Source organism: Dipodomys ordii, unplaced genomic scaffold (genome assembly GCF_000151885.1).
Source record: "Dipodomys ordii isolate 6190 unplaced genomic scaffold, Dord_2.0 Scaffold112, whole genome shotgun sequence".
In the NCBI taxonomy this organism is placed as follows: Eukaryota; Metazoa; Chordata; class Mammalia; order Rodentia; family Heteromyidae; genus Dipodomys; species Dipodomys ordii.
This window is the reverse complement of record NW_012267328.1, coordinates 4,566,459-4,578,540: the sequence shown is the minus strand read 5'-3', so window position 1 is coordinate 4,578,540 and position 12,082 is coordinate 4,566,459.

Here is a 12,082-nt window from a genome sequence, read left to right as displayed (position 1 = left end):
GATGAACGTCATCTGGAATGTTCTTTCCCACCAATAGATTCCCATACAGGGCAGGCCTATACGACTTGATCAGCTTCCTTCCACTTTCTGTAGGAATAATGGGTTTGCTCACTAAACACAGTCAGGAGATTATTGATATAATCACCAACTGAAATGGGACCCTGAGCTTCTCTGTTCACAGAAAAGCTTTGCCTGGCTCTCTGTGCAGTTGAGGTGATTAACGATGCTGCAGCATTGTGGGAAAATGATCTGCTTATGATTCTAGGAGGCCACGGGAGGGGGAAAAACAACCCTTTCTGATCTTGGTCTCTGAAGCTACCCAAGTTATTCAAGTCTGAATTATTAGAGTGAAGGAGATAAATAAGAAAACATTGTTAAAAGGGACAAGTGAGAATAGGTTGTAATATCAGTCTAGAGGGGAAATTGTATATGGGGAGAGAGAGAGAGAGAGAGAGAGACAGACAGACAGACAAAGACAGAGAAACAGAGATAGGCAGAGACAGAGAGGGAACATACTTGAAGATCTGAAAATCTAATAGAATTAAGAGATGTTGGCTCAAGAGACAATAAAAATGAATAGAGCTGTGGCTCATACTTGTAACCATAGCTACTCAGGAGGCTGAGACCTTGAGATTCAAAACCAGCCCAAAACACCCATGAGACTCTAATCACCAAAAAAGAAAAGCCAGAACTAGAGCTGTGGCTCCACTTCTCTGCTAACCTTGAGCAAAAGAAGTTCAGGGACAGCGCCTAGGCCCTGAGTTCAAGCCCCAGGACTGGTACACACCCCTACCCCACACTCAAACCCCAAACCAAAGCAAAACAAAACATAGCAAGAAAACCTCATAGAGCCTGTACTCCATTTCCAGAACGACCATCTCCCTAGAATTCTTATGTTTCCCCTCTTTTATAATTTGTAATACATAGAAAACATGTTTGTCATCATGATTTTCTTTTGTGTGTGTGTGGCACAAGACAGACTTTGCTAAAAATAGGAAACATGGAATACAAGATCCTTATCCTCTCTCTCCTTCCCTACTCTATCATCTCTCTCTCTCTCTCTATCATCTCTCTATCTACCTGCCTATCTATCCACCCATCCATCCACCCACCCACCCACCCACCCACCCATCCATCCATCCACCCACCCTTTCACCCATCCATCCATCCATCCATCCATCCATCCATCCATCCATCCATCCATCCATCCATCCACCCATCCACCCACCCTTTCACCCATCCATCCATCCATCCATCCATCCACCCATCCACCCACCCATCCACCCGCCTGTCCACCCATCCACCCACCCATCCATCCCTGTTCCTGGAAGTATAGGCCTCCCTCATTAACATCTGGGAGTGTCTTTCTTGAATCCTCTTGAAGGCCTCAGCCGGCCTCTCTTTCCCCCTTCCCCTCTTGGGTGACCTGCCCAGAGGGGCACAGACAGGCGCTGCCCTGTCCACCCGACGGGCAGCCGGGGAGGGAAGGGACGGAAACGCAGGGCGGGCCCCAGACCGGGAAGGAGCTGCGGCCTCGGGAGCGGCAGGCCGATGCCGCGGCTGACCACTTGGTGTCGCTGTCGTTTTAGGAACCGCGCGGAGGCGCAGCCCGGGCCCGCGGCGCCCGGGGGAGGCGGCGGGTTCCAAAGAGGAGCCGGGCTCTGCAGAAGGTCATGCGTGGGGAGAGCACCGTGCACGCGGGCCGGCCGATTCCGGGGGGCATGAATTACCCCGGGGGGCCGGTCACGAGCACGGGTGGACCCTGCCCCAGCTTGCTTCATTTCCAAGGCAGAGGCTTTGCCCCGTGCTGGCATGCATGCAAAGCCTTGCATGGTGCAGTTTAATGAGGGGGGGCTGGGCCCCCCCCCAGACCTGGTCTATTAGTAGATCGGATGCAATAAAAAGAAATGTAATTAATCTCCAATATGGGCTACACACACACACACACATAGGAGCTTTGGGTCAGCATGCATCTTGGCCTAGAGTCGCCTAGGGTTGTGGGTTTGCTTTTGCAGAACTTTCTTTCCCATCAGCAAAAAGAACATCTTTTTTTCTTCCCTCCCTCCCCTAAACACAAAGAATCCTCTTTCCACCAAGTCACGGCCCCAAATGCCACACCTCCATCTCTGCCCCCTCCCTCCCCCCACTTCTGGGGTTCAAGGGGGACCTGTGCATGGGTGTTTGCAGCTTGGAGGACATTGGGGGCTGAGTCCAGGAAAGCTGTTGTTAAGAGCCCTGCTTTTCTGACTCATTAATTTAGAAAGGCAAGAGGAGGCAGCCACGAAGAAACATCTCTGCAATTTAATTGCATGTAAAACTTCGAATTTTTTTTCTCTCTCCTCCCTGACACACGGCTAACAAACCGGTTCACCTTGTTTATGCTCGTCTGTCTCTGCTGGCCTTAAGCACCAGTGAAACTCTGCCTTAGGCGATGTTGGAATGCACTCAAAAACCTGTCTCTCAGCCCCTTCAGATTTGTGTGGCTTACCTGCCTCTTCTCAGAACTTAAACCTTCCCGGGTTTTCCCCTTCAACCTGGCGCGTTTTTGAGTGGAATTGCCTTTGGCGGTTTACTTACCACCTTTGGGGGTGTCCTGGCATTTGGGGACATTGGAAACTCCATCAGGATCTGGATGCTGCTTCTCTCTCTCTCCTCTCTCTCTTTTGTGGAACTTTAGGCAAATTATTTAATTTTCTTGGGTTTCCATGTCTATACACACAGAGCTCTTCCAAGGACTGAAGAAAATCTAGCGCGAAAAGCTTGCTGTCTTGTGAAGATTCTAGACAACCGACTCAGAGTCATAAAGGGAAATTGGTATTTTCCAAAAGGACTCTGGGAAATCTTTTCTCTGTGTGTCTCTGTGTCTGTGTGACTCTTCCTTGGTACCAGGGATTCAACTCAAGGTTTGACTCCAGTAACTTTAGCCATACTTTAGTCATTTTGCTCTGAGTTCTTTTTTTTTTTTTTTCCGGATAGGGTCTCATGCTAACCTGACCCGGGGCTAGCCTCTCCTGGTGATCCTTTTATTTCAGACTCCACCTCACAGACATGCACGATCGCATCAAGTCCTTTAGGAGATAGGGTTTTGCTTTGACGGTTTGCTTTGAGTCCCACTTCTGGCGTACTTGGCTACTGAAGCGCTTAGACTCACTGAAATCTCTTGAGAAACTCCTGGCTTCAGGACTCAACCTTCCAGAGTAGCTTTCTTTCTGAGGATCAGGTAAAAGAGGCATAGCATCCAAAGAAGGGGCTGAGTGGAGGAGGGTTGGAGGGATGGAGATTTGGGGCAGTAGTGTAGGCTGTGAGTTGGTGGGTGATCTCCTAAATCCTCTATAAGGAGGAAAAGTTGGAGATCTGATTCAGTGTGATGCTGAGAAAGACAACAACAACAACAGAATGTCTCTTTCCCAGTGACCATGTGAAGCCCGTCTGCTGTGGCATTCCCCTGCCCCCTCCCAACTTATCTGGGTTTGCCTTGTGTATCCATATTCATGGAAGCAAGTCTCACTGGTTGGTGGGTCCTGGCAGGCCTGGCACCCTGACCTTGTGTTCCTTTGGGATTTGGGTACAAGCATGGAGGGTTAAGTATCTGCCCAATGGGTGGTAGGAGTTGGGTATGAAAATGTTCTCATAATCTCTAATGCATGCTAGTATTCTCACCCTTCCCTCCTATGGTTGGTGGCTCCACCAGATGTTTCTGATCCTCTTTTCGTGGACCTGGGCTTTGATCTCAGGGACTTAGGCCTGCTAGATATGTGTTCTACGACTTAGGTCATACCCCCAGCCTTTGGCTTAGACTCACACGCCCAAGCTCCAAGTTCAGTGGCTAATAAAATGATATCAGGGGAGTTGAGGCTTTGAAGTGAGGTTACATTTATTAAACATCCAAAAAAAACCCCACCCCATCTAGATAGATAAAATGCAGATTTTAACAAAAAACGGAAATGAAATTCAGCATCGGCTTGCTCCAGGGCCAACTTTCTAGACTAGGTCATCTAAGTGATGTGAAAAATAAAAAATAAAAAAACTTCACAGAGCCAGTATCAGTTTGATTAGTGACCATTTGGGAAAACAATGGAGCAATGGAGGACGACATTATACTGACACTCAGGTCCTGAGTTCCTCGTCAGAAGTGGTTTAAGAAATAACAGGAAGGATTGGTTTGGCTACAGTTAATACTTCCTTAAACATTAACAGCCATCTTGTGCCTTTTTTTTTTCAATGTTGGTATACATGAGGAAAAATACAGCTTCTTGGCATCCCATTCCAGACCAAACGCACACATGGCAAAACACACGTGTGAGGTAGAAGCCGCGTTGTTCCATTAGACTTCATCCAGAAGAGACCGTGAGACGGTGCTGTCCAGTATGTGTCACCAATGTTCTTACGCATGGAACGTTCTGGAAGGGGAGCTAGGACACCGTCTTTCGCTCTCGATGTCAGCCTCTTGAAGACACAGGGCCTCAGTCTGCTCTACAGGTTCACTTGAACCTCGGGGTTCAAGCCATCCTCCTGTTTCAGCCTTGTGAGTGGAAGGGACTAAAGGTATGCACCACTGGGCCTGTTCTCATTACTCTTTTTTATTTTTTGCCTCATTGATGTCAAATATAAAGCATTCCAGCAAGCAGACTTGTCTCATAGAAGTCATTGGTTGGTTCCCGTGGTTGAAGTAGGCGACAAGTCTTGTAGGTCCTTGTCAACTTTGAATTTTTTTAAAAACATATCTTAGATAGGTTAGAAGCGCGGCTAGTTCTTTTGGTTCAGAACAACAATTCTCCAAATGTGGTCCCTGAGGGAAACAGATCATTATTATCTGCGGGGGAGCTTGTTAGAAATGTCAACATGGTTCTTCTACCCCAGACCCACGGAGTGAAATGTTGGTGTTCTGAAGAGCTAGCTAGGTCTCCCTCATGCTGCTGTAAAGTGAGAGCCACTGGACCTAGGGGACGTGTTGCTCAGTGGAATACAATTTGAATGAACGCAGATGTAGCCGGGCAGATGGTCCTTCCTCTTCCTGGTGGCTAAGCAGCACCAAGAAACCATTCGGGGTTCCATGAATCTCCTGAGTCAAAGTCACCTCTCTAGCTTTTTGCTGAGGGCGGGCCGACTTTCCCTGTCTGTTGGAAAAGTTACTTACCCTGTGAGCTTTGTGGTGGGCCTTCCGTGCAATGATACCGTCCAACTGTAGTTGGCCACTGTAGGTTTCGGTGAAAATTCAGGGAGAGTGTCTCACGCTGTGCTGCTGGTGAACGCATCGCTTTGTGACCTTGCAGGAGACGGTGATAGGGAATTCCATTAGACCGGAAGCCAGGCCAGGCTAGGGCCTGTGTCTCTTTCGCTCAGGCTTTATAACTCTTGGGCACTAAGACAATTGCTGACCTACAAGTTGCTCAAGAAACCTTCTTTAGACGAACAAAGAGATCAGTGAATGCAAAAGGAGAATGAATGAAGTCACCTTTCTTAAGACATGTTGGGTAACAGAGGGCGACTATGAGACATTTACTTTCTTTTGAGGCAAAAGTTAAATAGGCATCAAAGAACTTCTCTTTCCATGTTCTTGCCACCAAAATGATCTGCCCAAAGAATATGGGGTCAAGACGTCATTTTACTCCTGTTGTAAAGAACAGTGCGTGCACACACACACACACCACCACCACCACCACCACCACCACCACCACCAACTCTCTAAACTCTCATGGTAGAGGTTTACTCTGTCTAGCTCATTGTTGTTTACCAACAATTCTACACATAGAGACAATGATGATTTCATTCAGAAGATGAAACACTAAGGCACAGAGTCTGCGCCGTTTCCTCTATCACAGGGCCCGTAAATATGCAGTAGAGTGAGCTCTGAACTCAAAGTCTGACCTGTCAATCTAACCCTTCACTCCAATTCCTGCCCAAATAGTATTGATTTCATGCTTAGTGAATGAAGACACAAGTTGAATTTTGCTTATTCGTGTTCTCTCTGGTACCGTGGCTGAACGCACACACTCATGGTCATTTCAGCCTGCTTGCTGTCCGGAAGCTCTACCACTTGAGCCACTGCTTCAGTCAAACTTTTACTGATACATCGAAAATGAAGTCTTGCAGACTTTTCTGCTCAGGGTGGCTTTGAACTGTGATCCTCCTGGTCTTAGCCTCCTGAAGAGCTAGGTTTCTATTTTTAAGTTATAAAAATAATATGTGGCATACTAACCAATACTACTACACATGCTATTTTTTAGAAAAATGTATTCTGCATTTTAGTAGACTTAGCAATCAGGCTTGGGTACATTGAATAAAATTCAAGCAAGTTGAATCTGCAGATTCGCTGTACAGACAAGAAAATCTCATTTTCAAATTTTACCTAATCCACGAAAACAAAACTATGATCAAATAAAGCAATAGCTATTATTGGAGGATGAAGACATTGGAGAGCCATAATCCAACAGAGAACTAGCAGTGTACAGAATAAGGTAGTCAAAAGTATAACAAGAGGCAAAACACATGATCTTCTTAGGAAAGAATTTTGACAGACTAATAAGGAGGAACTTGTTCTTCAAAAATAAAAAGAGAATAAACATATTCCCATTTTTTTCTGCTCTTAGTCTTACAACATTTCACAAAAAGAAAGAAATGATCACCCTGCTAAATTAAAAAAAAATCACACATAATGGTAAACATTGATTAGGAAAGTTGCTGATTTCCTTCAGAGAGTTGTTATTCAAAGTTGGGTTTATGTTGTTTCTGAACTATAGATGTAGATACAGGCAGACATGAATGAAATACACACTAATCATAACACAGCAAGTAGATGATGCCCACAGCATCATGGGTTGTGCATAGCTTTCCATAGGAGGGCATTTGTTTCTGTCTCGATTGATTGCTTCTTCAGTTTGAGGTAGTATTGTATTTGTTATCTATATTCGTTCTATTTGTGTAGACAGTCTAGTATTCCTGGGGGGAATTACATTATAATCCTAGGACAAGAGTAAGCCAAAGGAAAATGACTATCTTAATCTTGACCATAGCTGTTAGATGTTAACTAACTAACTAATGAATGAATTACATTGGCTTTGGGCTGGTTAATTGGAGATGAAGTCTCATGGATGTTTCTTCCCTGGCTGACCTTTGAACCGTGAGCCTTAGGGTCTCAGCTCACTGAACAGCTAGGATTCCAGGCTTGAACCTGTATCGATGCTGTCAGTTTTATTTTATTTTATTTTATTTTCTAGTTCAGGCTTAACATCATGTCATTGGCCTTGGTGACTCTGTCTCCCTCACACCTCACATCCAATCCATCACGAGATCTTATGCTTGGGAAAGACACTCGGACAGTGGCCATTTCTCAGCACCTCTTTCCATCTTGTCTGAAGCACCAAAGGAGCACTGAACTGTATTGGGCCATGCTGTTTCTCTGCTTTTCATTAGGAGCCAAGAATGATTTTTGGTTTTAACCCTTCATCTTTGTTCTCAAAGATGTGGAGGAACTGCCATCATCATCTTTTCCTGACCTTGGCCTCTGCTTTGCTCTTCCCTTGTTCATCCACACTACTTATGGAATACGACCAGCATGACTCCTTAGAATCTTCTCGCTGGCTGTGCCCCCTGCTTGAGCCTTTGAATCCCTCCCCCTCTCCCACATATTTGTCTAACTCTCCCCCTTGTTTCTCCTTTAGGTCTGCCTTCAAATGCTTCCCCAACTCTCCCTCGGATGAGCTCTGAGTAAATATAGCTTTTCCTCATTCAAATAAAGATTTCTGGGAGAATAGATTTCTGGGAGTGAAATTGCTTACTTTTGACTCGAGTGCAATTATTTTTCCTTTTCAAATCCTTTCGCTATTATACTCCTTTTGCCTAGGCCCTTGCCTATTTTCTTCAAAAAAAAATTTTTTTTTTTGAAATATCCTCCTGTCTCTGTTCAAAAATGCCTCCACGCGCCTGTCTGCTGTTTGACCGCAAGAGCTGGCTGGCTTTCTCTCCCTCGTGAGAGCTCTGTAGAAAATGCAGGCATGAGGCAGCTGGTCCATTCCCAGTGGGTCTCTTCACAAGGCTTCGATGTCAAGAGTGACCTTGGAATGGGACAGAGTTGTCATTAAACAATCTAATAGATGAAAGAGCCTCTTTTTCACACTTCAGTCACATCCCATTTATTTATCTCCAGCTAGCTGGCAACCAGTGCATTGTAAACAGTGCAAATAAGAGTATTTAACAAAAAAATCTGACGTGCTTCTATTGGTTGAAAATTCCTAGGCATATACATTGAAGTTGAGCTAGATCGGAGAAATCGTGGGCTTTTAGTCACCGAATAAAACTCCATAGGTATCCATCTCTCTCCCCCCGACCCCCCGTAAAAACAAAATTCGTTGCACTTTAGTTCATCTTTATGTCCTACCAGACTGAAGGAAGCATGTGTGATCCCTGTTAATCATGAGGCTGTTTGCGATCTGGGTTATTTCCAGGAAGGCTAGCATTCTGGTGACAGAAGCGTACAAAGTGGGAATAATTCACTCGTGAAATGTTTGAACTGGAAGAATCTGATTACCCTGATTTTTCTATAACACAGGGAGAAGACAGGTCTGCAGAAGGTGAGTGACTCATTCAAGGTCACACAGCTCCTTCATGGTAAGGGGGGAGGGTGTTTTGGGGGTGCTTCTCTGTGTCCCCCAAGTAGCATTCAGTCATAGGCATGGCCCAGTGTCTCCGAAGGCTAGGCTGTCTCTCCATGGTCCGGACACCCTGCAGTTTATTTCGAGGCTGTGATTTGGCCTCTTATTTCTTCTGGAGCTACTGAGATAGGATCACCTTATTAGGGTGCTTAATTTTGTGCTAATGGCCCTCCTTTCTGTCTGAAGTCTTCTGGTTGCAGTTTTGTGTCCCCCCCCAAAAAAAGGAGCTCTCTGCTGTGTGTCCTTTCTGTCCACCTCCTGGTGCGTGCATCAGGGCTTCCCGCGGTCCTCCACTTTTTAATTGGCTCTCCTTCCTAATGAAGGCAGCAGCAGCTCCAGTGCTAATTGAACTTCGTCCTTCATTCAGGCTGTGTTATTAAACAAATAGTCACAGTGTTTGGTCTCACTTTAATAGGAGCATTGATGTTTGCTTAACATCAAAAACTTATTAGTAATCCATTGAAAACGCAATTAATAGAGGACTTATGGGTAAGGAAATGGAACCGGATGGCAAAGAGACTGGGGCTCGCTCCGGGTTAACTCTCTGTGTTCTGGAAAAAGGGCAGACTGTTCCATTTGGGACCCCCCTCCCCCTTAAAAAAAACCAAGTCAACACGGTCATCATTTGTGTAAAGTTGCACTTCTGTGTCTGATTGCAAAGTGGAAGCGACAGTTTCTCTTCCAGTCAGACACACTTGGTCTTTAACACATACTCCCAAGGCTTTAGAGAATAAAGATTGCTTGTCACCATAGAAAACATTGGCAGGTAAAATAAAAAAGAAGGTATTTGTCACCCGTAGTCTCACACCCAGAGATAACAGTTTCCCATGTGTTCTCTCTGGAATATTCTGTCATCTTCCCTCCTGCTCTTCCTTCCTTCCTTCCTTCCTTCCCTCCCTCCTTCCTCCTTTCCCCCTTCCTTTCTTCCTTCTCTCCCTCCCTCCCTCTTTTCCTCCTTTCCTTTCCTTCCTTCTTTCCTTCTCTCCCTGCATCCCTTTTTCCCTCCTTTCCCTTCCTTCCTTTCTTCCTTCCTTCTTCCCTCCATCTTTCCCTCACTTCCTTCCTTCCTTTCCTCCTTCCTTCCTTCTCCCTCCCTCCCTCTTTTCCTCCTTACCTTTCCTTCCTTTTTTCCTTCTCTTCCTCCCTCCCTTTTTCCCTCCCTCCTTCCCTCCCTCCCTCCCTTCCTTCCTTCCTTTCCTTCCTTCCTTCTTCCCTTCCTCCCTCACTTCCTTCCTTCTTTCCCTCCCTCCCTCCCTCCCTTCCTTCCTTTCTTCCTTCCTTCTTCCCTCCATCTTTCCCTCACTTCCTTCCCTCACTTCCTTCCTTCTTTCCCTCCCTCCCTCCCTCCCTTCCTTCCTTTCTTCCTTCCTTCCTTCCTTCCTTCCTTCCTTCCTTTCCCCCTTCCTTTCTTCCTTCTCTCTCTCCCTCCCTCTTTTCCTTTCCTTCCTTCTTTCCTTCTCTCCCTGCGTCCCTTTTTCCCTCCTTTCCCTTCCTTCCTTCCTTCCTTCCTTCCTCCTCCCTCCCTCCCTCCCTCATTTCTTTCTTTGGTGGTATTGAGGTTTGAACTCACGACCTTGTGCTTGTTAGACAGGCACTCCGCCACTTGAACATCATGGCCAACTCTGCACCATTCTGCCACACATATAAAAACAAAATCGGAACATCTCATGCCATATTGACAGACTGGCTGTTTGAATACCTGGTCTGTTTACTGGGACTTGAACTCAGGACCTCTCATCTACCCTCGAGTCATACTCTAGCCCTCTTTTTGGGTTATTTTAAAGGAGGAATCTTACTTTCTGCCCAGATATGTGCCTAGATTATATATATTCTCCTTAACTGGGAAAACATCCACACTGACCTGCCTAGACTCTTCCATTTGACATGGAGTCTCACGGACCTTTCTGCCTAGGATCGCCTGGAACTCCAGTCCTGAGCTCTGCCTCCCATAGAGGTTGGATGACAGGGGTACTGTATCGCCCCGCTCTTGGCTGGAAAGGAGTCTTTGTGTGTATTCCTTGGCTGTACTCAAACCTTGATCCTTCTGATCTCAGCCTCCAAGTAGTTAGGATGACCGATGGGAGTCAATGTCGCCCTCTTGCTTATATGTCTGAGTATCTTTCGTGGCCAATAAATACAGATCTTTGGCCTTATATTGGAAGGCTTTGCTGTATCTCCTTAGATGGATAGGTTGCAAGTTATTTCATATTATTAGAGATTTTTAAATTAAAAAAAAGGGTTTCTTACTTAATTGTTGGCGAAGCCCGAAGTGGACATCGTTATTTGGAGGCACAGGAAAGTAGTAATATTAGGAGGTAATAATCATGATAGATGATTATTACAATGATAGATTATTATTATCATTGATAAATGGCTCCATTGTAAAACAATCATCTTCTATTGTGTGGGAGTATTCAATGTTTGGCCTTACGAAGGTATAAATGTATTACCTTATGCAACAACTTTTCTAAATATCAAATTTCCTTTGCTTGTCATTATACCATCAAACTCATTAAGACACAACAGGAGGCTAATCACAGAGTATTCTTAAGATAATGTCTTGAGGTGGGGATTTCCTTCTATTGATTAAACTGGTGAGCATACATTCTATCCAAGCTCATAAGAAAAAGAAAGTTTTTTTTAAAAATGTGGACCTAATGGTTATTTGACCATTGAGTGAAGCCTAGCCAACCAAATTCTCCTGGCAATCGCTGTTAAACAGATGCGGGGAGAATCAATAATGGGTAACTTCATTTGTTCGGCAGACCTAGGGCCTGACTGTGAAGCTCCCATCGGTGCTAGTCCCCAGGCGATGCTGAGAAAAATGAATGGCCTGACTGTTAAGCAGGAACCCTTTGGAAACAGCTGCTGTTTGGAGATTCTAAATGTACATATACACCCATATATATATATATATATATAATTTATATGTATACACACATGTATGTGCATATATATACACACACACACACACACACACACACATACACACTTTGTTTTAACTAGGATTATGATGCATAAAATGTTGGTAATAGGTTTAAAAGATTAGCAGAGGCCAGATTTTTTTTCCAGGAGATTGCACTGTGTATATGTTTGTATGTATGTGGTTTTTGGAGGCTTTATCCTAAATAGTTTGATAAGCCACTCTGGAGCACGTGGCCCTGGGTTTGGCTGTTTACCTTGCTCAGGCAAATTGGTGTAATTAATGTTAATGCCTTAAAGTTACTTAGTGAAGTTTATATCTTGCTGGAAGATGATCACACAGCATTATTATTATTGTTATGTTTGAATGAAAAGTCTATCATCATCTAAATAAGAATCCCATTAAATGAAGAAGGCAGAATGCAGGGTCTGTTAACATGTTAAAAACAGCGTGAGCTAAGCTTCTGCAGGGCAAATGACATAGCTAGCAAGATCAATAGAAAGCCCAC